The sequence below is a fragment of the Microtus oregoni genome, unplaced genomic scaffold (assembly GCF_018167655.1).
Source record: "Microtus oregoni isolate MIOR12 unplaced genomic scaffold, Mior012 000024F_ref0000369, whole genome shotgun sequence".
Lineage (NCBI taxonomy): Eukaryota > Metazoa > Chordata > Mammalia > Rodentia > Cricetidae > Microtus > Microtus oregoni.
The window spans coordinates 11274119-11297660 of NW_024543083.1; the positions used below are offsets into that span (position 1 = coordinate 11274119).

General features: G+C 42.9%; 1 long non-coding RNA gene across 1 annotated transcript; it reads left to right on the forward strand.

The window, feature by feature from the left end:
* Positions 1-3445: 3445 nt before the first annotated feature.
* On the forward strand, positions 3446-11755 carry LOC121462185. The gene is made up of 3 exons (XR_005976280.1): positions 3446-3494; positions 4170-4242; positions 11728-11755. It is a non-coding gene; the product is annotated as an uncharacterized LOC121462185 (long non-coding RNA).
* Positions 11756-23542: the final 11787 nt, after the last annotated feature.

Sequence of the window (23542 nt, forward strand, 5' to 3'; positions counted from 1 at the left end):
GAAAATGGCGCCCTCTTCCTAGCGCGTTGTGAAATGAACAGGCCTCGTGGACACGCTGCCCTTCCTCTCCGTGCCAAGATTCTCTGTCCCCAAGAGTAGGGTGGGAATTCTGTATTCCCAAAGCAAATATGAAACAAACCAGGTTTTCGGAATCACAGAACTAGAGAAAGAAAGTCTTTCGTTTGGTCTAGCTTATTATTTTACAGTTTTATTTCTCTGGACTCATATACTCAACCAACCAGCGTTATAACTGAGGCAGGATTCCAGCCCTCTTCCTAGCGCGTTGTGAAATGAGCCGTATGGCTAATTAAATCAAACCAGATGAAGCTAAGCTTTGCCATGAAGGCAGAGATACTGTGTGCGTGAAGAAGGCTTAGATGCCGACACTCCACGAGGTGGGTAGAAGCGCCTTTGCCAGTCTGTGTCGCCCTCATTTCATAGCAAAGCGGTTCTGGTGTCTGCGGACCCTTCCGGTGAACTTCTCGGACAGAGGTCAGTTTCCACAGCTCTTGTCAGGTTTCCGCTCCCCACTGCCCAACTGTGTGCTTTTCCAGGACGTCACAGACACTCTCAGGAGCACTCCGTGGGCGGGCGAATCTCCTGTAAATAGTTGGGCTTTTCAGAACCCTGACAAGCTGCTCTACTTTGCGATTTCTGATTTCTGAAACAGCCTCATCTGCCTCTGTATTCAAGCCACACCGTGGGCCCCCTTTCCAGGTGCGATCTTCTGTGTTATCTTTGCACCCTACTGGTTGAGGTCAGGGATCTCCTCCAAGCGCACCAGCAGGGAGTCAATCCCTCTCCTTACCCTCGGGCACCCCGCTGACTGCTGAGGGCCAAGGTGTGTGCATCAGGACAGGTGGCTGACAGATTTTCTGGTAAAGAGCTAGGTGGTATTTCAGGCACAGAGGCTGCACAAGCGCCATCATAGTTCTGTCCCTGTCATCTTCCATGGTGTTTGTCTGGAATGTTTTCTCAAAGGCCTGTGTGCTAAAGCCTTGGTCCCTGGCAAGATTCTTCAAAGTAGAGTCTAGTGGGAGGAATTAGGTCACCCACAGTGTGTTCTTTTTTTTTTTCTTCCACAGTGTATTCTTGAAGGAGGTTTTCGTACCCTGACCTCTCCCCTCCCCTCCCCTCCCCTCCCCTCTCCTCTCCTCTCTTCTCCTCTCCTCCCCTCCTCTTCCTTATCCTTCTTTCCCCCCTCTCCTTCCCCCCTCTCTTCTCTACCTTCTTTTTTCTCTCCTTTCCTCTCCTTTCCTCTCCTTCCCTCTTCTTTTCCCTCCCCTTTTATTCCTTGTCCTCTCCTCCTTTCCTTTCCTCTTCCCTCTTTTCCCCTCCTTTCTCTTCTCCTGTCTTCCTCCTTCTTTTCCCCTTCCCTTCTTTTCTCTCCCCCTCCTTTCCTTCTTTTTCTTGTTGTGCTGCTCTGAGGGTAAATTGTTTCCACTGACACACGGTCCTATCATGATGGTCTGCGCTGCCACAGGCCCAAAGAACTGTGGCCAAGAAATGAGAGGCTGAAACCATGAGTCCTAATAAATCTTTCCTTGGGATAAATTGTGCATCTTAGGTATTCTTCACTGAGAAAAAGCTGCTGACATACCAGTCTGGTATGAAACCAGCCTTCTACAAAATATAATTCAATGAGTGTGGCTGTGTTTTGATAAAACTCTATTTGGAAAATCAGGCAGCAAGCTGGCCATTGTGATGCAAACACGCCTTTAATCCCAGCGCTTGGGAGGCAGAGGCAGGCGGGTCTCTGTGAGTCTAAGGCCAGCCTGGTCTACAGAGCAAAGTCTAGGACAGTCGGGGCTACATAGTGAGATCCTTTCTCAAACAAACAAGCAACAAACAACAAAAACAAAACAAACTAACAAAAATGATCAGGTGGTGATTGCACTTGACCTAAGCTCCACCCTAGAAGATGTTCAGGAGAGAAATGAGTACTGAGTACAGAGAAAGGACACCGCTTCAGAGTGCTGTCGAAAATGGCATTTAATCTAACTTAGAGTTCCGTGGTAGTGAGACACATCGCTCCTGGCAACACCGATCTATTCCTGAGAGAATGTTGAGCACCAAGGACACTCCACCTGGAACTTTTTTTCTTGGCAGAACTGGCCTTTGGGCAAAGAAATGCCCTTACCTCAACCACTGACAGAGATGCATAGTATCCGTAAATGGTTAAAACAGGACTGCCATATCCTGCCAAGACAGGGTAAGATAGTTTTGAAAAGTTTCTTACCTTTGAAAATGGTATGTCAGTTATGTTAGGCCTTAGCCAAAGTTGGTTGCTTCAACATTGCAAATGAGACTTTGGGTGATTGCCCAGGTAGTCAGTTGTCTCTGTCATTTGTTGCACATTTTGGAAGTTTGTCGATAGCACTTCCTATTCACTCAAGTAATATTGTTTCCCTTCTTAGATCTTTGATGGAGTTGAAGATTAGATAATTATAGTTACCTTCCTCATGATTTAGCCAAGCTTAATTTCATTGCAATAGTTAGACTCCTTGAAATAGAATGCTTAGTAAAACTTTTGTTATGTGTTCCTTGCTTAATATTGTTTATTGTTTGTAATTTTATATTTGGTATCTATTCCTATTGTATATAGTTGTATTGGGTTTGGATAGATATTGTTTAGACAAAAGGGGGAGATGATGGGAAAACTCTATCAACCAATCACATCTAGTTAGGGTGTGGCTACCTGGGGCCCAGGTAGAAAAACTGGAAGGACTCAGGTGCACTCTCTCTCTCTCTACGCGGTGCCCTCCAGACATATAGGAAGTCCGACCTCCCACTCTTGTAGTGTGAGTTTTTCTCCCTTATACCTGTTAAAATACAATTGTTATTCTTGAGCTGGCCTAGTTATTTATCGTACCTACCTAGTTCGCAACACAATACAACTTTGAGGAACACTGGAGATTTGGTTTGGCACTTGTATGCAGAAAAAAAATCAAAAATACTCTTTTGGTGGGGACAGGGAACTTAACACAGGCTAGCCTTGAACTCACTGTGACACTGAGGACCTTGAATCTCTGATGTTCTTACTGCTGCCATTTCCTGAGAGTTGGGTTTGTGGGTCTATGTCACTGTGTCTGGCATATATGGTACTGGGGACTGAACCCAGGGCCTTGTACATTCTGGGTAAACACCCCATCAACTGAGCCACATTACCAGGCCTGCTCTTTAGAAATGTGGAAATCCAGGTCTATTCCAAGTCCAGAAAACATTTGCGGCGCCTTCCGATCATGCTCCCACGGAAGTGTCTCTAGACTAATCTGTCCATCCCTGGTGCTAGCGGTAACCATACAGGACAGGTCCCTGGCAGCCTCGAAGGTTGGGTTGGGTAGGTGAGAAGGAAGTACAGATGGGAAAATGGTTAATGACACATGGGAGGTGAGAGCCAAGCGTCCTGGCTGTGGAATTCCCGTCTTACACAGCTGTGCCTATTCTGGGCCCTGTTTCGTAATTCCTTCGCCAAGCCTTTTGAGGTTGAGAAGGTAAGGAGACCTTCCCGGGCCACGTGGTCAGTAAAGAGGCAAGTAATTGTGAGGAAATAGAAATGCATAAACCCAGGGCCATGCCCCTTGTGCTCCAGGAAGGAGCACACTCCCCACCACCAGGCCTTTCCCTCCAGCCCTCTCTTGCCACAGCAGGCAGACACGCTATAATTCCAGCCAGGGTAGGTCAGCTTCAGAGGCAAACACTGCAGCTACAGGCAGGATAGTTGGTACCAGGGTGGCCTGCAGAGAGACACAGGCTGTGGAACAGGTTTCCTGTTGGTGAAATAGGATCCACACGCACTTTGAAGAAAGCCGTTGAGAACTAGAGGAAGAATATGTATTAAGCCTGCGTACAGTCTGTCACGCACATACAGGAGGCTCAAAGGTTAACAGTTATCAAGCAGGACGTAATGGCACACGCCAGTAATCCTGGCACCTGAGAGGGTGAGACAGGAAGAGTTCAAGGTCGATGGGGCTATGTGCTGAGGCTGTTAGTACGCGTGTGCGTGTGCGTGTGCGTGTGCGTGTGTGTGTGTGTGTGTGTGTGTTTAAGTAGCTTCATTCCTCAGAGAGTCGTTCTGGGTTGGGGCGTCTTAGAGCACTTACATAACAAGTGTTAGGCCCTGGAATTTGGGGTGTCGATTCCCTTTAATTTTCAGTGTGTTGTATTAGGATTATATATGTGCATTGCCTCACACCTGGCCAAGACCCTGGGTTTGACAACTAGCACTCAACAGAAGGGGAGGTAAGAGGAGAGGGGGGGAAGGCGAGGAGGGGGCAGGAGGGGGAAGGGAAGAGAGGGAGAAGGGAAATGGGGAGGAGAATTGTTCCTAATGATGCCTTCTTCATATTGCTTCCTGCCCTCAAGGCCTTGTGACCCTCAGCCTCCAGGGCAGAGTGTGCAAACTCATTAGAACTTAATTCTTCATTACCCTCTGTCTTTTCTTCTGTTTTTTTCTCCTCCTTTTTCTGATCTTTCTGAGGTTGAAACTTCAGGGTCTTGTACTTGCTTGGTAAACACTACCACCGAACAAACCCCCAGATCTCTAATTTCTCTTCTGAATGTCTTTTACCTTTTGATCTCTAATTTACATAAATATTATTCTACAAACATATAAGTAAGTCTGGTGTCTTTAGAGTATTGGTTAATTATGAGAACAAAGCTGCTTAACTTTTGTATTTTAGTCATTTACAAAGAATATTTCATGTATGACAAAAGCTATTTCTTCCTTTTAATGAAGTAACCTTAAGGAGGCTGGTGTATTTCAGAAGTAGGCATATACTTAGCACACAAGGTTCTGAGCTCAAACCCCAAAAACACATCCTGAACTACCCTTCAGCTGTGTCTTAGCCAGGGTCACTATTGCTGTGATGGATCACCGTGACCAAAAAGCAAGGTGGGGAGGAAAGGGTTTATTTGGCTTACACTTCCACATCATGTTCATCACTGGAAGAAGTCAGGACAAAACTCAAACAGGGCAGGAGTCTGGAGGCAGGAGCTGATACAGATGCCGTGGAGAGAGCTGCTGACTGGCTTGCTCCTCGTGGGTTGTTCTCCCTGCTTTCTTAGAGAACCCAGGACCACCAGCCCAGGGGTCCTCCCCCATCAATCCCTAATTGAGAAAATGCCATACAGGCTTGCCTACAGTGCATCCTATGGAGGCATCTTTTCAATAGAGGTTTCCTCCTCTCAGATGGCTTTAGATTGTGTCAAGTTGACATAAAAGTAGCCAGGACAAACCTGTCTCTGCAGCAGGTCGTTGTTGCTGTGGTTTAACCGAAATCCCACTTACACCAGCATCCCCAGGCAAAGGCCGCTTCTTCCGTGCTAACAAATCCTCTCACAATTTTGCAACACAGATGACTTCACCCCATTAATTGCTCATGAACTGTTCATTGATTCATGGGATTACAAACTGATAAGACATTGGAACATAGTTCTGGCTAACTTCTTATGCAAGAGACTACGTTTTTATTTTTGGTAATAATTATCATTATTCTGATTATCGTTTCCTGATAACGCTTTTACTCCCACCCCGATGTCTTTACACCAATGGTTACACGTGAACATTTTGGGAAATGTTAAACAGCTTAATCAAATCAAGAAGAATGGAAGTGAGTTCAGAATGAATGACTGGAAGTGGGTTCCCTCACGCCAACGGTTCCATCTGGTTGCGGGCCTCTGACGCAGCCGTCTGCTGAGGTGGCCTGGAGAGAACTTTGCACACCGTCTTATTGTCGGATCTTCCTTCTTTCCCCGTGAGCACTCTCGTAGTGTGTGTGGTCAGTTTCCACTCTGAACCTGTGACTGTTCATTAGCTGTCCTGGGGTTTGCTCTTCTAGCAAGCTCAGGCCTTGCTGACACAGGGGGTAAATACGCTGGGTTTTACAGGACAGTATTAATTATAAAACAGGCACTCAGGATTATCGGCAGATACATTATTGCACATAACCCATCAATAGCAATCTTTTCTATTAAGTGTATTAATATGCAAATTAATGAGATTCATTACATTTTCATATATGAACATAGCACAGGTTGACCAAATCCCACATTCTAGCTGGGAATGGTGGTGTACACTTAAGATCCACATTCTCGGGAGACTGAGTGAAAGACTACTCCAAGTGGAAGTCTAGCCTGGGCTACACGAGCCCTTGTCTCAATAAACAAACAATCAGAACAATCAAAGCACCACCAACAAACCTAACCTCTACCTTTACACATAAATCCTTGTCTTTCTGTAGCGGTTTATTTCCCTTACTGCATTCCAGGATCCATCTATTTTACCTTAAATGTTAGAATGCCATTCTTCTCTATGATTGAATCATATTCCATTGTACATATAGAACATAGTTTTTTTCATGTATCTTCTGATGGAAACCACTAATAACAGAATAACAATTCTCCAACAAGAAACTGTTTTGGGTTAATTTAAGACTAAACATGAAAATTGCTTAGTTCTTTTCAGAGCTTAAATTTATGAGTTTTCTTTTTTAAATGATTTATTTATTTATTTTCATGAGCTATAAACTTATCTTTTAGTTTCATAAGCGTGTTACTCAGGGTTCTCCCGAGGAACAGAACTTATAGAATAAATTGCTCTTTCTATAGAGAGTGAATTTATTAAAATGAATTACAGACTGTGGTCCAGCTAATCCAACAATGGCTGGCTTTGAATGGAAGCCCAAGAATCCAGGAGTTGCTCAGTCTACAAAGCTGGATGTCCCAGCTGGCCTTCCGTACATGCTGGGAGCCCAGAGAAGGAGGCTCTAATGCCAGGGAAGTGAGGGTAAGCAGACAAAGAGCAAAAGCTTCCTCCTTCCATGTCCTTAAATAGTCTTCCAGCCAAAGGTGTGGCCCAGGTTAGAGGTGGGTTTTCCCAGCTCAAAAGTTCTGGATTAAAGTTGTGTCTTCTTTCCTCAAAGATTCAGATTAGAAGTGAATCTCCCCACTTCAAACTAAGCAAAAATCTCTCACAGGTGTGCCTTCCAATTTGGGGTTTTAGTTAATTCCAGATGTTGTCAAGTTGACAACCAAGAATAACCAACAGGAGTTCTGAGGTTAGACCAAAGTTAAGTGGTGTCAAGAGACCAAGCACACAAATCTGAGCAGTCTGAACTGTAGAGTTCTCCCCAAGACTGTCAAGGTCCCCGAGGGAAGAGAGGCAGGGCATAAGTACTGCTAGGCTGTACATGCAGAAGGGGATTGAATAAACAATTTCAGGGTGGTGAAGACTGTCAAAGATGCACCTGAGTTTGTGGGTTTCGAACATGAACTGTTCAGTGTTGTGTTGGTCAGCTTTACATCACTGTCACAAACACCTGTGATTATCAATGAAGACAGGGAAGGTATATGGCCACTCATGATTTGAAGTTTAGTGCAGCTCCCTTGGGTCATGGAAGGGAACATGCTTTCCTCATGGCCAGAAACACCAAAGAAGAGAGGAAGAGGACAAAGTTTTACATCCTTATCTGAAGGCAGCAGGCAGAATGAGAGAGAGACACTGAGCCTAGCTTGAGCTTTGGAAATCTCAAAACCCACCCCCAGTGACACATTTCCTCCAACAAGGCCACACCTCCCCCAACAAGGCCACACCTTCTAATACTTCTCAAACACTTCCACTAACTGAAAACCAACCATTCAAACATGAGTCTATGTGGGCCATTCTCATTTACGCCCCCACTGGTGGGCTTGGGTTACCACCTTTCAACTCTCCAAGACTCAAAAAGCTTACTCATCAAGGAATGGAGGCCACACACTTAATTTGAGGACCATAACAGCAGAGCCAAGCGTACTACCTAGGTTCCTGGGTCTATAATAACCCAACTTGGATACAACCCAAATTAAATCAGGAAGTTTTATATGCTACCTCTCAGTTAAAGCATAAAACAATATAATTTATATATATTTAAACACAAGCTTAAACTTTTATAGCATACTTTCTGACTTAGTGGCTTAATAGTTAGCCTTTGAGTACAGGATAGCTGGTGCTCTTGTAGATACTGTAGAAACTGAAGAAGGTAATAGAAAGAATGGAGCCAGGTTATTCAGCGTGTTGGGAGAGCGTGTAGTAAGTGAATGGAGTTGGTTTTATTTCACATTTATCTATGGTTTATACCTAGTATGTGTATATCCTGTGCTATTGTGATGGGTAGTCTTGGTTGTCAACTTCACTAGACCTTAGAATTAGGAGACATGCACACACACACACACACACACACACACACATATACATATACATATATATATATATATATATATATATATATATATATATATATAATATACAGTTAGCTCTTGGAAGGACTAACTACGGGGGTGAATGTCCCAGTTAGGTTTGTTGTTTCTGTTCGTCAATTTGATATAGGCTAGGGTCACCTGGGAAGAGGGAAACAGAACTGAGAAATTTTTTTGATTAATGATTGATATGAGAGGGCCTGGCTCACAGTAGGCAGTGCGACCTCCAACCAGGTGATCCTCAGTTGTATGAGAGATCAAGCTGTGTCAGCCCATAAGGAGCGAGTCAGCCCATTCCTCTGTGGACCCAGCTTCAGTGCCTGACTTCAGGTTCCTACGTTGAGTTTTTTGTTTGCTTGTTGTTTGCTTTTTTGGGTTTTTTGTTTGTTTGTTTTTTTCTCTGACTTCTCTCAGTATGACCTGGGGGTTATAGGGTAAAATTAACCCTTTTCTCCTCAAGCTGCTTTTGGCATGGTGTTTACCACAGCAATAGAAAACGAACTAAGAAAGGAGGGAAGACGCTCTTCCAGAGTGGGTGGGCCTAGATATAAGGAGGTCAGAAAAGAAAGCTTGTTTTTTTGTCTATGTTTCAGATATTAAAATATAGTTATGCCTGCTTACCCCTTGTTTCCATTTGTTTGGAATACCTTTTTCTTTTCTTTCTTTTTATATTCCAAAGTGCTCTCTGTCCTTGAGGATAAGCTATGTTTCTTTAATGGATACAGTAGAAAGATAGATTCTGTTGTCTAAATTGATTCTATTAGTCTTATGTCATTTTACTGGGGAATTGAGACCATTAATATCAAGAGCTATTTATTAATTCCTGTTATTTTGTTGTGGTGATTATGAACATAGAAAAATTCTCCATAAAAATACTTGCAAAGCAAATCCAAGAAAGAAAAAAAAAACCAAGGGGATGGGGAGTTGGCTCAGCAGTTAAGAGCATGTTCTGCTCTTTCAGAGGACCCAGGTTCAATTCCAGCATACATAAAGGATCACAACCACCTGTAACTCCAGTATGAGGGGATCCATTGCTGTCTTCTGACCCCTGTGGTCACCAGTCATGCATGAGGTGTGTCTTAGTCAGGGTTACTATTTCCTGTGATGAAGCAGCATGACCTAAAGAAACTCAGAGAGGGGAGGGTTTATTTGGCTTACACTTCCACATCACTGTTCATCATCGAAGGAAGTCAGGCCAGGAACTCATACAGGTCAGGAGCCTAGAGGCAGGAGCTGATTGATGTAGAGACCATGAAGAGGTGTTGCTTATTGGCTTGTTCTCACGGTTGCTCAGCCTGCTTTCTTATAGAACCCAGGACCACCAGCCCAGGGATGACACCACCTACAAGGAGCTGGCCCTCCACCATCAATCACTAATTAAGGAAGTGCCCCACAGGCTTTCATAATGGCCCATCGTATGGAGGCATTTTCCCACTTGAGGTTCTCTTCTCCAGAGATCTTTAGCTTGTGTCCAGTTGACATAAAACTATCTAGCACATGGTGCATAGACATACATTCAGGTAAAACATCCATATACAGAAATAATAAAAATTTTTGAAAGAATACATAAAAAGATTATCAACTATGATCAACCCAACTTTATTCTTGAGATACAGAAATGGTTCAGCAAACATAAATCAACAAACATAATCCACTACATGAACAGACTAAAAGACAAATATCATGTGATTGTCTTATTAGATGTAGAAAAGGCTTTTGACAAAATCCAACATCCTTTCATGATAAAAAGTCCTGGAAAGACAATGGATTCAAGGGACATACCTCAATATAATAAAAACTTTTACAGCTAACCACAGGAAACATCATCCCAAACAGAGAGAAACACAAAGTATTTCCACTAAAATCAGGAATAAGAATAGGGTACCCACTTTCTCCATAACTATTTAATAAGTACTTGAAATCTTATCTTGAGCAATAAGACAGCTGAAGGAGATCAAGGGGATACAAATAGGAAAGAAGAAGTCAAATTATCCATATTTGCAGATGATATGAATTTATACATAGAATACCCTAAAGACTCTACCCACCAGAAAGCTTCTATAGCTAATAAATATTTTCTTAAAGTAGCTGAATACAAAATTAACACACAGGAGCTGGAGAGATGGCTCAGCAGTTAAGAGCACTGACTGCTCTTTTAGAAAACTCAGGTTCAATACCCAACACCCACATGGCAACTCACAAGTGTCTGTGACTAACACAGGCATACATGTAGGAAAAATACAAATAAAATAAAATAAAAGTAAATAAGTTATAAAAAATTGACACAAAGAATAAGTAGATTTTCCATATACAAACATCAAATATCCTGAGAAAGAAATCAGGAAAACACTATTTTTTATAATAGCCTCAAAAATATCTTGGAATAACTATAACCAAGTGAAAGACTTGTATAATAAAAACTTTAAGGCATTGAAGAAGACATCAGAAGATGAAAAGTAGGATTAATATTATGAAACTGGCCATACTACCAAGAGCAATCTACAGTTTCAATGCAATCCCTATCAAAATCACTACACACTTCTCTTTGTTGTTGTTGTTAATGATGGTTTTACTTTTACTTTTATATTTTATTGAAAATGAAGTGTTTTTCATACAATATATTTTGATCACAGTTACCCCTCTTTATTTTCTCTTGGATCCTTCCCAACTCCCCACCCTTCCAAACCCACACCTTCTTTCTCTGCCTCCTAAGAGAGAGAAACACACAGCTGACAAAAAGAGAGAATAAAACAAAAGGAACAAATAAGGAAACAAAGAAAGAGCACATGAAGTGAACACACACACACACACACACACAGAGAATAAAAACACAAAATCTGAAACCATAATATAGAAGCAAAAGGTGAGTAATGTTTAAGAAGAATGCCCAGACAAAGCACTATGAGATAAAAATAAAGAGCGAGGGGCAAGGGAGAGAAAATAGAAACACCATTGAGTTTGTTTTGTGCTGGCTATCCACCGCTGGGCATGGGTCTTGCCTTAAATGTTACTTCTATACCCAGTGAGATTCCATTGAAAAAATTAGTTTCCTTCTATCTGTTAAGAGTTGCTTTGTTTCCGTGCTCCCCCATCCAACCTTCCTTCATCCCAATCCTCCCCCTTCCCCAAGCTCCCCCCATTCTCCCCCTCTCCCCCCTCTCTCCCCATCTCCCCTTACCCCCATCCCACCCCACCCCCAAGATCTCAATTTTCTCCCCGGCAATTTTGTCTACTTCCCATAGCCAAGAGGACAACTATATGCTTTTCCTTTGGTTCACCTTCTTACTTAGCTTCTTTGGGATCACCAAGTGTAGACTCCGTGACCCTTGGTTAAGGGAGCCACTTTAGGGTGGGCAAGAGACTTGACCCTAGAGGGGCTCCCTAGTGCCCAAGATGAGGTTCCCAGTTAGTTCCTTGGGCAGCTGAGGATTGGGAACCTGAAATGACCCTATCCTAGAGCAATACTGACGAATATCTTGCATATCATCATAGAATCCTCATCTGGTGATGGATAGAGATAGAGACAGAGACCCACACAGGAGCACTGGACTGAGCTCCCAAGGTCCCAAGGAGGAGCAGAAGGAGGGAGAACATGAGCAAAGAATTTGGGACCACGAGGCGTGCATCCACCCACTGAGACAGTGGAGCTGATCTACGGGGAGCTCACCAAGGCCAGCTGGACTGTGACCGAAAAAGCATGGGATAAAACCGGACTCTCTGAACATGGCGAACAATGAGGGCTGATGAGACACCAAGGACAATGGCACGGGGTTTTGATCCTACTTAATGTGCTGGCTTTGTGGGAGCCTAGCCAGTTTGGATGTTCACCTTCCTAGATATGGACGGAGGGGGGAGGACCTAGGACTTAACACAGGGCAGGGAACCCGGACTGCTCTGTGGACTGGAGAGGGAGGGGGAGAGGAGTGGGGGGAGGGGGAGAAGGGTGGGAGGAAGGGGAGAAGGGTGGGAGGAGGGGAAGGGAAATGGGAGGCTGGGAGGAGGTGGAAACTTGTTTTTTGTTTATGTTTTTTTTTCTTCTTTTCGCAATAAAAAATTAAATAAATAAATAAATAAATAAAGTGAGAATTGATAATGAAAAAAAAAAAGAGTTGCTTTGTTTAAAAGTGTGTGGTCAACTTTCAAGTAAGTTCCCTGAGTTGCTGAGAAGAGGTGTATTCTTTTGTGTTTGGGTAGAATGTTCTGTAAATATCTGCTAGGTCCATTTGAATTTATGACACTCTTTAGTTCCTCCAGCCTTTCTCTGTTTAGCTTTTGTCCGGATAACCTGTCTCTTCAGGAGAGTGAGGTATTGAAGTTACTCTCCTTGTGTTAGGGTCAATGTGACTTTAGCTGCGCTAATGTTTCTGTTATGAACTTGGGTGCCCTTGTGTCTTGTGCATAAATGTTTAGAGTTGCAATAGGCTCCTGGTGGATTTTTCTCTGATAAGCTTGCAGTGTCCTTCCCTATCTCTTCTGATTACTTTTGGTTTGTAGTCTATATTTTCGGGCATTGAAATTGCAAAATCTGTTTGCTTCTTGGGTCCATTTACCTGAAATATCTTTTTCATTCTTTTGCCCCTTCTGAGGTGATGTCTATCCTTGATGATAATGTGTGTTGAAAGATGGATCATGCTTTCTAATCCAGTCCGTTATTCTGTCTTTTTATTGGTGATTTGGGCTATTAATAGTGAGAGTTATCAATGAGCAGTGTTTATAGATTCCTATTTGTTGTTGTTGTTGCTATGGTGTGAACTTTCTCCCATCTTTTGATTTTCTGGTCTGGAATTATTTTTTCCTTGTGTTTTCTTGGGTATGGTTATTCTCTTCAGGTTTTTTCTAGTGCCTTCTATAGAGCTGGATAGGCAAATAGACACTGCTTAAATTGGTTTTATCATAGAATGTTTTACTCCCTCTATGTGGTTGATAGTTTCACTGGGTATAGCAGTCTGGGTTGGCATCCGTGGTCTCTCAGAGTTTGTGGAACATCCGTGAACACCAGGGATGTGTAGAATTGGTGGAGATGGGTATAGTTAGTGGGAGCAATGTAGGCTCTTTGCCAAAATAGATGGAGGACAAAGGCTCTCAACAGGAATGGGTGGGGCTAACTGCCATGGATGGAGTTAGCAGAAAGAGTTTGGGAGTACTATCAGAAGGAGAAGAGGTATAGGAAGTGAAGTGTGGTACTACATCCAGTTTTCTTATGTGAGTTCTGGAGAACAAAGTCAGACTATCAGTATTTCGTGGTGAACATGAGTACTTCTGTCTTGCTCTCCTACCCCTTTCATTTTCTTATCTTTTTTTGAGACAAGATCTCTTTTGTAGTCCTGGTACTTGCTATGTAGACCAGGCTGACCTAGAACTTGCAGGGGTCTGCCTGCCCCTGACTCCTCCCTCTATTAGTATAATATTTTATTTATTCTTTAACATTTCATACATATAAGTAATGTATTATATCCTATCCACTGCTAACTACAAACTCCAATCCCCTCAGGCACCCCTATGGTCCCCACCCACATTCATGTCCTCTCCTTTCTTTTTAAGGGGTCACTGAGTGCAATTAGTGTTGCTTTGTGGGAATGTTGATTGATCTTGATAGCTTGATCTTGTACACAGGTGTCCATAGCTACTGTGAGTTCATGGATGCGACTGCCTTTTCCTATCCAGAAGACAGCATTTCACAATGCTCCTCCCCATCCTCGGGCTCTTACATTCTTCCTCCCCCCCTCCCCACCCCACTGTGTGACTGTATTCCCATGAAGACATAAACAACGTCTCAGATGTGGAACCAATGAGAAACCAAAGTAAGGATACCAACGAAATTCAACTTGGTTAATCAATGAGTTTTATTAGGATTACTAACATAAATATGAGTGAGCGGTCACCTACAAGAGCAGGAGTGACCCAAAAATAGTCATCAGCAAAGCCCCTAAGTGTGGGTCATGACTCAGATATGCAGCTCAGTAAGACAGAGGCTCTGTCTTCCTGGCAGCTCAGTTGGTTTGGGCCATTTCTACGAGGTCTCTGCCTCTTGTAGGCCGTTGGCTAATCTGAGGACATCTCTCAGTATTCCTTATGGCTTATATGTGTTTAGGGTGGGAAATGAATGTTCTCAATTGTAGGAACTTCCTGGAGTTATTGAGTTATACACTTCTTGTGTCTTACTGAGCTTGCCTACAGAATTGGATGTTTCACTGTTCCTTAGAATATCCTGTGTCTTAATGAACTTCCCTCCAAAAGAGAAAGTTTTATTTCGGAGGAAATTACTGCATGATACCTCCTTTTTTGCAGTGTTCCTTGAACCTTGGGAACACTGTGTCTTACGTGCCCTGGTTGATGTATGTGTCCCATTTAGGGCTGAGTAGTCAACAGTCGATCTCAGTACTGTCAGCAGTATGAGCCTCTGAACTAACTGCTGACTTCAGAGAGAAACTTCTATAGCCAAGGTTGAGGGCAGCACTAACCTGTGGGCATAAGTACAAATACTTACAACGTTTTAAAGATTCATTTTTAACTATGTGTCTCTGTGTGGATATGTGAATGTGGGTGTGGCTGGGAACAGAAAACAAAAGAGGTTGTTATATCCTCTGGAACTGTAGTTACGGGAAGTCGTGAGCTATCTGATACAGGTTCTTGGAACCGTCAGTCATCTGTAAAAGTAACAGAAGTTACTAATCATGAAGCCATCTTTTCAGCCCCCATATTATTTAGAAAGCAGATCGACAACATTTCCACTTAACAAGGCAACTCTAGTATGTTCCCCCACCACCATAGGGCCTATGACCTCCTTAGCCATGAAGTCTTGGCCAGGTTTACAGGATGAGGCATGAGCTATTTTCTGTGGATAAGGCCTCAAATCCAACCCCAAAATAAATGGTTACCCCCATAACCACTGTGCCTCTGTTGCACCAGTAAGCACACCTCGCCTGGCAAGTCGGTATTGTCGGTAAAAGGCTTACCACGGAACAATACCATTCATAGATTTTTCTCTTCCAGTCGCCTAACGAGCAGCTTCTGGCATTGTGAAAGTCAACCAGCAGAGAAGAAGCTTTTAGGTCAGTTCCAGTTTGATTTCTCTAGGTCCAGCCAAACTGTGTTGTGACTTTAGCAGTACTAACCTTCACCCTCTAAGGCCCCTTTGCTCCTCCTCTCAGGGGTCTTTTCTAGCTTCCTGAACTCTATAGACAGTCCAAGTCAGATACATAAACCTAAAGATTCGTAGGTAGGATCCACATATGGTGTGTGTCTTTGGGGGCCTAGGTCACCTCACTTAGTGTAACCTTTTCCAGTTCTATCTGTTTTCCTGAAACTTTCACAATTTTATTTGGCTTCTGTAGACTGCTAAGAAAAATGTGTGCTCAGTCGTGTTTGGATGGGTTGGTTTATGGACGTCTCTTAAATTCGTTCACTCTATGGTGACATTTAATCCAGGTATTTCTCTTCATGTTTGTCAGGATAGTCTGTCAGCTGTCAAGAGTAGGGTATAGAGATAACCTAATCCTACGGTGCTGGAATTAATCTGTGGCTTTGTCTGTAGCCACACTTGTCTTCTGAAATGGGATGTGCCTGTGTTTGGGCATTTATGTCCCCTTAGTGGATTGCTCCATTAGTCAGTAGGAAGTGATCATCTTTATCTTGTCTTACTAGTTTTGTTTTGAAGTCTGTTTTGCCAGATATACCTGCTTAGTTCCTGGGTCCATTTTCTTCGAATCCCAACTCTTTTCTTCCTTTTGCTCTAAGGTAACATCCGTCTTTTGCAGAGAAGGGCATTTCAACGCAACAAGTAGGTGGCTCTGCTCTTTGATTCTGTCTACTAGAATGTGTCTTTTGATTGGGTAATTGAGACCATTAATATTCAGTATTTTTATTAAATTTTTTTTATTAATTTCCACCATTGTTGGTTTTGTGGTGTTTGGGGTTTTTTTTTCCCCTTCTTCTTCTTTTGCTTAACTATTACTCTAAGTAAGGTTTATTATTTCCTGTGGCCTTGAGGGTAGATTTGTTTTTCTCTTCAGGCTGGAAGATTGCTCCAGTATTTTCTGCGGAGCTGGCTTAGTGGTCATAAATTCCTTTGGTTTATTTTTATCATGGAAAGTTTTTTATTTTTCCTTCAATTATGACACATGGTTTTGCTGGGTATAGTAGCCAAGGCTGGCAACTGTCTCTCAGAACTTGAAATATATCATTCCAAGCTTTTCTGGACTTAAAGTTTCAGTTGAATAATATGATGTTATTCTGATGAGCCTGCCTTTGTATATAAAGAAGTGTTTTTCCTTTGATGTTTTCAGCATTCTCTCTGTGTTCTATACAGTTAGTGTTTTAACTGTGTTATGATGAGGTCTTGTCTGTTTGACATCCTAAACGTCTCCGGCATGTAAATTGATGTCTTTTCCTAACTCTGAGAAATTTTCTGCTGTTAACCTTTTGAAAAGGTTATGCCTTTAGAACAAGAGTCTTCTTCTATACCTACAACACAGTGTGGTGTATATATTGGAATTCCCACTGCTACTTGCTTATGACTTTGTCTTATTTCTTCCGTGTGTTTTCAGACTCACATAGTCTGACTTCTTGAGACTTCCCACAGAACACTATTCCACTCACTACAGTTTTTATTTCCTACATTTCAGATTAGTTTTTCTTCAGCATTTCTCCCTTTGTTGCATGCTTATTTCATATTATCCATCTCTTTATTTTTTTGTAAAGGATTTATTTATTTATTATGTGTACAATATTCTGTGCTGCATATATCCCTACAGGCCAGAAGAGGGTGTCATATCTCATTATAGATGGTTGTGAGCCACCATGTGGTTGCCGAGAATTGAACTCAGGACCTCTGGAAGAGCAGCCAGTGCTCTTAACCTCTGAGCCATCTCTCTAACTCCCCCAACCCCTTGGTTTACTTTTTATCACCTATGTTCTTTCAGTTGAAGCATTTGTAGTGTTCATGTGGGGTTTGGATATAGTAGAGTTGGATGTATAGTTCAAAAAACATCAGGCCAGGTGCTCAGTCTGCCTGATAAAAATTCTCTTTTCCTCCTAGAGTAGGTAGTTAACTGAGAGAGCAGCCACAGGTGCTTGGTATTGTCACTACTCAACTGCTCTTCTTGCCAGTCATTAGCAGTGACTTCTATAACTTCAATAACTATTGGAGGGCAATCAACCAATTTATTCCGGCTTTATAGTTTGAGTGTAGTTTATATAAGAGGGGGAGTTAGTAAAGTGGATAAGGAAAAGGATTAAGTATTAGATCAATTGGGAAAAGAAAAAAAATCAAGGTGGGTAAATTAAAGGGGCCGTGACCCCAGCCTGAGAACCGTTGCTCTAGGAAATTACACACTGTGTTGTGTGGTGGGGGGGAGAGAGGGAGCCATCCATTGGTCTCCACAGCCTTGGCCTTGGGACTTTGCCATGTGAGTCCTTTCCTAACAGGTCCCTGGGATTCCTATTCTCCATTCTGATCCTGAAGTTCTGCTATATCTGAGGGGCAGGATTGCTCTAGCCCATTTCCACTTTCTGAGCTTCTTTCTCTTTCTTTATAGTCTCTGTCTGCTTTTATTAATAAAGATCTTTAATTTTTTTTTTTTTTTGGTTTTTTGAGACAGGGTTTCTCTGTAGCTTTGGAGCCTGTCCTGGAACTAGCTCTTGCAGACCAAGCTGATCTCGAACTCACAGAGATCCACCTGCCTCTACCTCCCGAGTACTGGGATTAAAGGTGTATGCCACCACCACCTGGCCAAGAATCTCTATTTCTGCCACTTTATGTTCTTTATAATTCTTTGTCCAGGGAGACAAGAACTTGAAAACCAGCAGGTGTTCTTTGGACTCAGATCCAAGCCTGTAATTCTGTTATACTCAGAACATTCTTCCTGAGTCTCCTTTTGTAGATGAAATTGCATGAGGTGCAGTGTTGAAGTTTATGGAGGAGGAAGGAGTAATAATCTGCCTATATTCAAAAGTCACAAAGAGCCTGGCTGTAATTGAGAGTAGCCTGTCATTTTTAGTATCTTTTGGAAAATGAGCATTGACCCTGTAACCAATTTTAATTCCATCACTTGCATTAAATGTCTGGCTATCAGGAACCAGGAAACACGAACTAAATCTCGGGATAAAGAATTTCTTTGTTTTTTTTTTCCTTCCCAGATCCCCTTAGTTTTCTGCCTCATCCTGACAGTCAGAAGCCTTTCAGAACGAGATTTCTTGATTGTCTATAGACTGGGAATGCCTTGGCAAGTCTAAGATCAATTTTTATAACATGTCCTTGGACCTTAGCATAAGTGACTTCATGATGGAAGTGCCATTCAAGCCACGAAAGTCAGCACGTAGGCAGGACCGCCTGCCAAAACTGAAACAAAACTTGATCCATCAAACTCCACAGTTCTGGAAAAGTTCTGGAAAAATTATAACAACCTTGATTTCTGGCTTCTATGGTTCCACTTCTGGTTAACTGTTCTTGTGAACTGAATATGTCAACACAGGATGTGGGTTTCAATGCTTATCTCTCCCTGATATAGGCTCGGTGCTACATGGGGATCTTGAACACCCAAGGTAGTCACTGGTTGACTTAGAAAGACTTTCCATTGGCTTAAACTCATGTCTATGTAGTCTTCTCTGGTGGCTACCCCACAATAGTTATTCTGGGAGATTTTAGTCACTTCATCGTGTCAAAATGATTTCTTTAAAATCATCTGATTGGGTCTTTCAGCACTCGGCAGGCTGAGGCAGGCAGATCTCTGTGAATTCAAGGTCAGCTTGTTCTACAGAGCAAGTTCCAGGACAGCTATGGGCCCAAGTCTTATCTTAGGCTAGTTCTAGCCCTTGGGACAACCATTCCTTTCTCACCTTTGTGTCTGAACTAACATTGTAGCAGGCCCCACACCTTAGAAGACCCCAGACTTTAGCACAACTGACTTCATAAAATTCAGCAGGTAAACAGCACCACCTGCCAAAACAAAACAGAGACCTAATCCATCAAAGTCCATAGCTCTGGGAAGTCTTTAAACATACTAGCCACGGTTTATTTTTTTTGGGGGGGGGGTACTTCTGTAGTTCTACTTCTTGCTAACACTGCTCTTGCTAACTTCAGTGTGTCAGGCCAGAACATGGTTTTGTGCTTAAAAGCTCCCCGTGAGAAGAGCTCAGTGCTACACTCAGACCTGGAATACTCAGTGTAGTTGCTGGTTGACTGATGAAGACTTTTTCTATTGGCTTAAACCTGTGTCCAAGTAGTCTTCTTTGATACTCCACAACATCTTGTGACTAATGGACCTTTTGGAATCTATTAACTGCGTTGACCACTAGCTTCTACCAACCTAAAGCTATGATTGTCATAAGATAGCATCTTGGACCTGTAGAAAAGCTTCCCTCATCTCCCTATAGTTGCCTCTCTTGCGTATTCACTAATGTATTTTAAACTTACTTGATTTATGACTTTCTTTGTTCTGTTGAACTATAAAATTTCAAGCCAGGCGGTGGTGACGCAAAGCTGTCCTTTGTTTACTCTAGGATGGGAGCTGTGGTTTATTTCTTCATTGAAAAAACTCCCACAGTGATGGAGGAAGGTCATTGGATAATAAAGGAACTGCCCTGGCCCATTTTATTGGTTAGAGGTTAGGTAGGTGGGGTAAACAGAACAGAACGCTGGGAGGAAGAGGAAGTGAGCTCAGAGACTCCACAGCTCTGCTCTCCGGAGCAGATGCCTCAGCAGAGACGCCATGCCCCGCTCCCGGGATGAAGCTCCGACCCAGGATGGACTAGGCTAGAATCTCCCTGGTAAGCGCACCTTGGGGTGCTACACACAGATGATTAGAAATGGGCTAAATTAATATGTGAGAATTAGCCTAGAAGAGAATGGGCCAGGCAGTGTTTAAATGAATACAGTTTGTGTGTTGTTATTTCGGGGCATAAGCTAGCTGAGCAGGCAGCCGGGGTGCTGGGGACGCAGCCCCGCCGCTCTTATTACTACACCACAGATTGATTTTTACACATGCGCTGTGCCACAGGTACACAATACATGCACACACACACACGTGCACACACATACACACACACTAAATGTATGTAACTTTTTTTGAGACAGGGAACCACTCTGTAGCACTGGCTGGCCTAGAACTTGCTATATAAACCAGGGTGGCCGGGAACTCATAGGACTCTGCCTGCCTCTCCCTCACCAATTAAAGTATACACCGTCATGTCCGACTTAAATGTACATTTTAAAAACTTAGAAAAACGAAACACTAAAGAACCAAGTTATTCCGGTTGATGTGAGAGATGCATCGCAATTCACATTTATAAAAGAAAGCCTTAACAGATACAAGAAAATGAGATAAGATCCTGCATGCGCTCTGACTATCATGGACTTTACATCCACAACAATAGAAATAACAGAAAGTACGCAAACTCGTGGACACCAAGCTACAGATTTCCCATTCATTAAATAGTTGTGTGTGTGTGTGTGTGTGTGTGTTCAAGTAGGTGCGTGTGCGTGTTGGTGTGGTAGATCAGCAGGCTTAATGTCGTGAAAACGGCCTTCCTACCAAAAGAAACCTATGGATTCATTGAAATTCTCATCAAAACTCCAACATAGTTCTTCACAGAAGTTAAGAAATATCTTAAACTTCATATTGAAACACACATTCACAAATGGAATATCTGAAACAATTCTGAAGAAAAAAGAACTGCTGGAGGTATTAGCTTCCCAGATTTCAAGTTATAGTATGCGGCTATAATAATAAAAGCTAGCGTGGTATTGGCATAAAAACAGGCCTGCTGGTGGAATAGAATGAAGGTCCAGATGTAACTCCAAATTTCTACAGACACCTGATTTTTAACAAAGAGACCAAAAAGAAACTGTATCTTCAAAACAGAAATTGAAGAAGACATCCAAGGAAGGGTAAATAGAACATAGTGTCATAAAGAGGACATTAGAATAAGAGGATTTAATAGAGTGGGGAAGGAGAAGGCAGGGTCCATGTCAGGACGTGGGAAGGGATAACTAACCCTAAAGGCCTTTGGAAAAGCCTTATAGAAATTACTACTGTGGAAGCTTCCTAGAGTACATAGACATATAAATGGAGTTGCTTGTGCCAGCCCTTCCAAAAATAATTCCAACCAAGAGGTTGTGGAGAAATGGTTCTTGTGTGTGGTTGTCTGTCCCACAGTCTCTGGAACATCCACTCATTACCCCCTCTATGTCAGAACTAACGTTCTGTGACTAAGAGATTAAAAAGCAAAACTTTTGAAATCTATTAACTTAGTGGGCTGGTATCTTCCACCAAGTCAAAAGCTAAGAATGTCATCAAGTAACAACTGATGATTCATAGAAAATCTCCCCCCTGCCCCGGTGTAACCCCCTCTCTGACATTCCCATGGATTCATAGAAAATCTCCCCCCCCTGCTGTAATCCCCTCTCTGACGGACCCACGGATCCATAGAAAATCTCCCCCCCCGAACCCCCTCTCTGACGGACCCACAAATTCATAGAAAATCTCCCCCGCGCTATAATCCCCTCTTTGACGGACCCACGGACGCATTTCAAACTTGCCTTGCTTTAATTAATTTTCTTGGGTCTGTAAAACTATAAAATGTCTCAAAACTGCTTCTAGATCAGAACATTCCATTTGAGACCTAAATGTAGATTCCTGGGCCGTGATCATTCATATTTGCTTCAGAATAAACTACATTTTCTATTCCTTTGAGGTAAGAGCTGTTTTTTGTTGTTGTTGGTGGTGGGTTTTTTTTTTTTTTTTTTTTTTTTTTTTTGGTTTTTTGAGACAGGGTTTCTCTGTGGTTTGGAGCCTGTCCTAGAACTAGCTCTTGTAGACCAGGCTGGTCTCGAACTCACAGAGATCTGCCTGCCTCTGCAAAGGCCACCCTTGATTCCTACTATTCTATTTATATTTGTTCCAGACACAGGAGTCTTTATCTCAAGACTGAAGTGAAAAAAACCAAGAGGGACGTGCAATTGTCCTGGCAGCAATGAAAAGATTCTAAGACCCTTGAGGCCCTCTGTTTGGCTCTTAAACTATGGAAAGAACAGACCCCAAGAAATTGGAATTTCCCCAGGAATATCGAGCTGAGGCCTTGTGGGAGCCTGTGACAGAAGGCTGGGACTTTCCTGTGAACTGTGGATAGGGCAGAGTGTGGACTTCTTCCCACCAGGTGGCCTTGTAGAAAGAATTGCATAAACCCTGATAAGTGGATGTACTTGAAAGCCAGGACATGAAGGGAATCACGGGGCTGTCCACATTATCTCTGTTGGCAAAGGCCTAGGAGGAACATTCTTGACTCTTCTCACACGACCGAAGATGATAAGACATAGCACCACGTGTGTTCCCTCGTTCTCCTTGTATTGCTTAAGCTCACTCTAAATGTTGCCTCATGTTTTGCTTGCTTTAATAATAAAGGAGCGAGAAGAGCTTTATGCGCAAGACTTGAGTTCAAATGCTTGGAGTCCCCTGGTTATCCAATGAAGATCTTTGGCACATCTCTTCATCCACTGAAATTTAATCTCGCAGGTCGCTGCCCAGGCGGGTATAAAAGGCCAGACGTTAGGCAGAGTTTTCACACGGTTCTGACGTCACTCTACGCGAGAGACTGAAGTCTAGACGACGATGGTGGTCCAGAACACACCTTTTGCAGGACTGCTTAGTTATACATGCCTCTCGCCTTCCACCGAAACCCAAACCTCACATCAGGACCCAGCATTGGACTTGGGTTGGGCGTGATGGGCCCCTTTCTGTCTTTCCCCAATATTGTTACATTGAATAAACCTCCTTTTCAGCTTCTCATTGTTAGTTGTGTCAGGAATTAGGCTACTGAGTGAGTGAACCCGACTTGTTCGAAGCGAAGGGCCCGGGCGGCAGGGGTTAGGACTGGCGCAGGCAGGGGCAGTGTCCAGGTCCTTGACCTAATAATAAACTGGCAATTTTACAATGCTCCCATTGTTACCAGTACGGCAACTCCAGTGTAAGTAGACACTACTAGTTTTGTTTTGCTTTGTTTTTGTATTCTTACCCCTGTTTGTTTTGTGTTTGTTTGTTTGTTTGTTTGTTTTGAGGCGGATGGTGGTATGTTACTTCCTGAGGAGCATCAGTATGGTTTATCATTCTTAGCACTGAACCGGGAGCATTCAGACTCGATGAACGGCGGTGGGAGGACAGGAAGACAATTCTTATTACAGTACCTAAATCAGTCCCAGTGGGGGCTCAGCAGATTCCCCCGACCCGTACGAACTGCCTAGCTGGTCGGATCAAGCTCCCCCTGAAAAGCGCCGGGATAAAGAACTCTCCAATCCGCCTAGCCCAGAACCCCC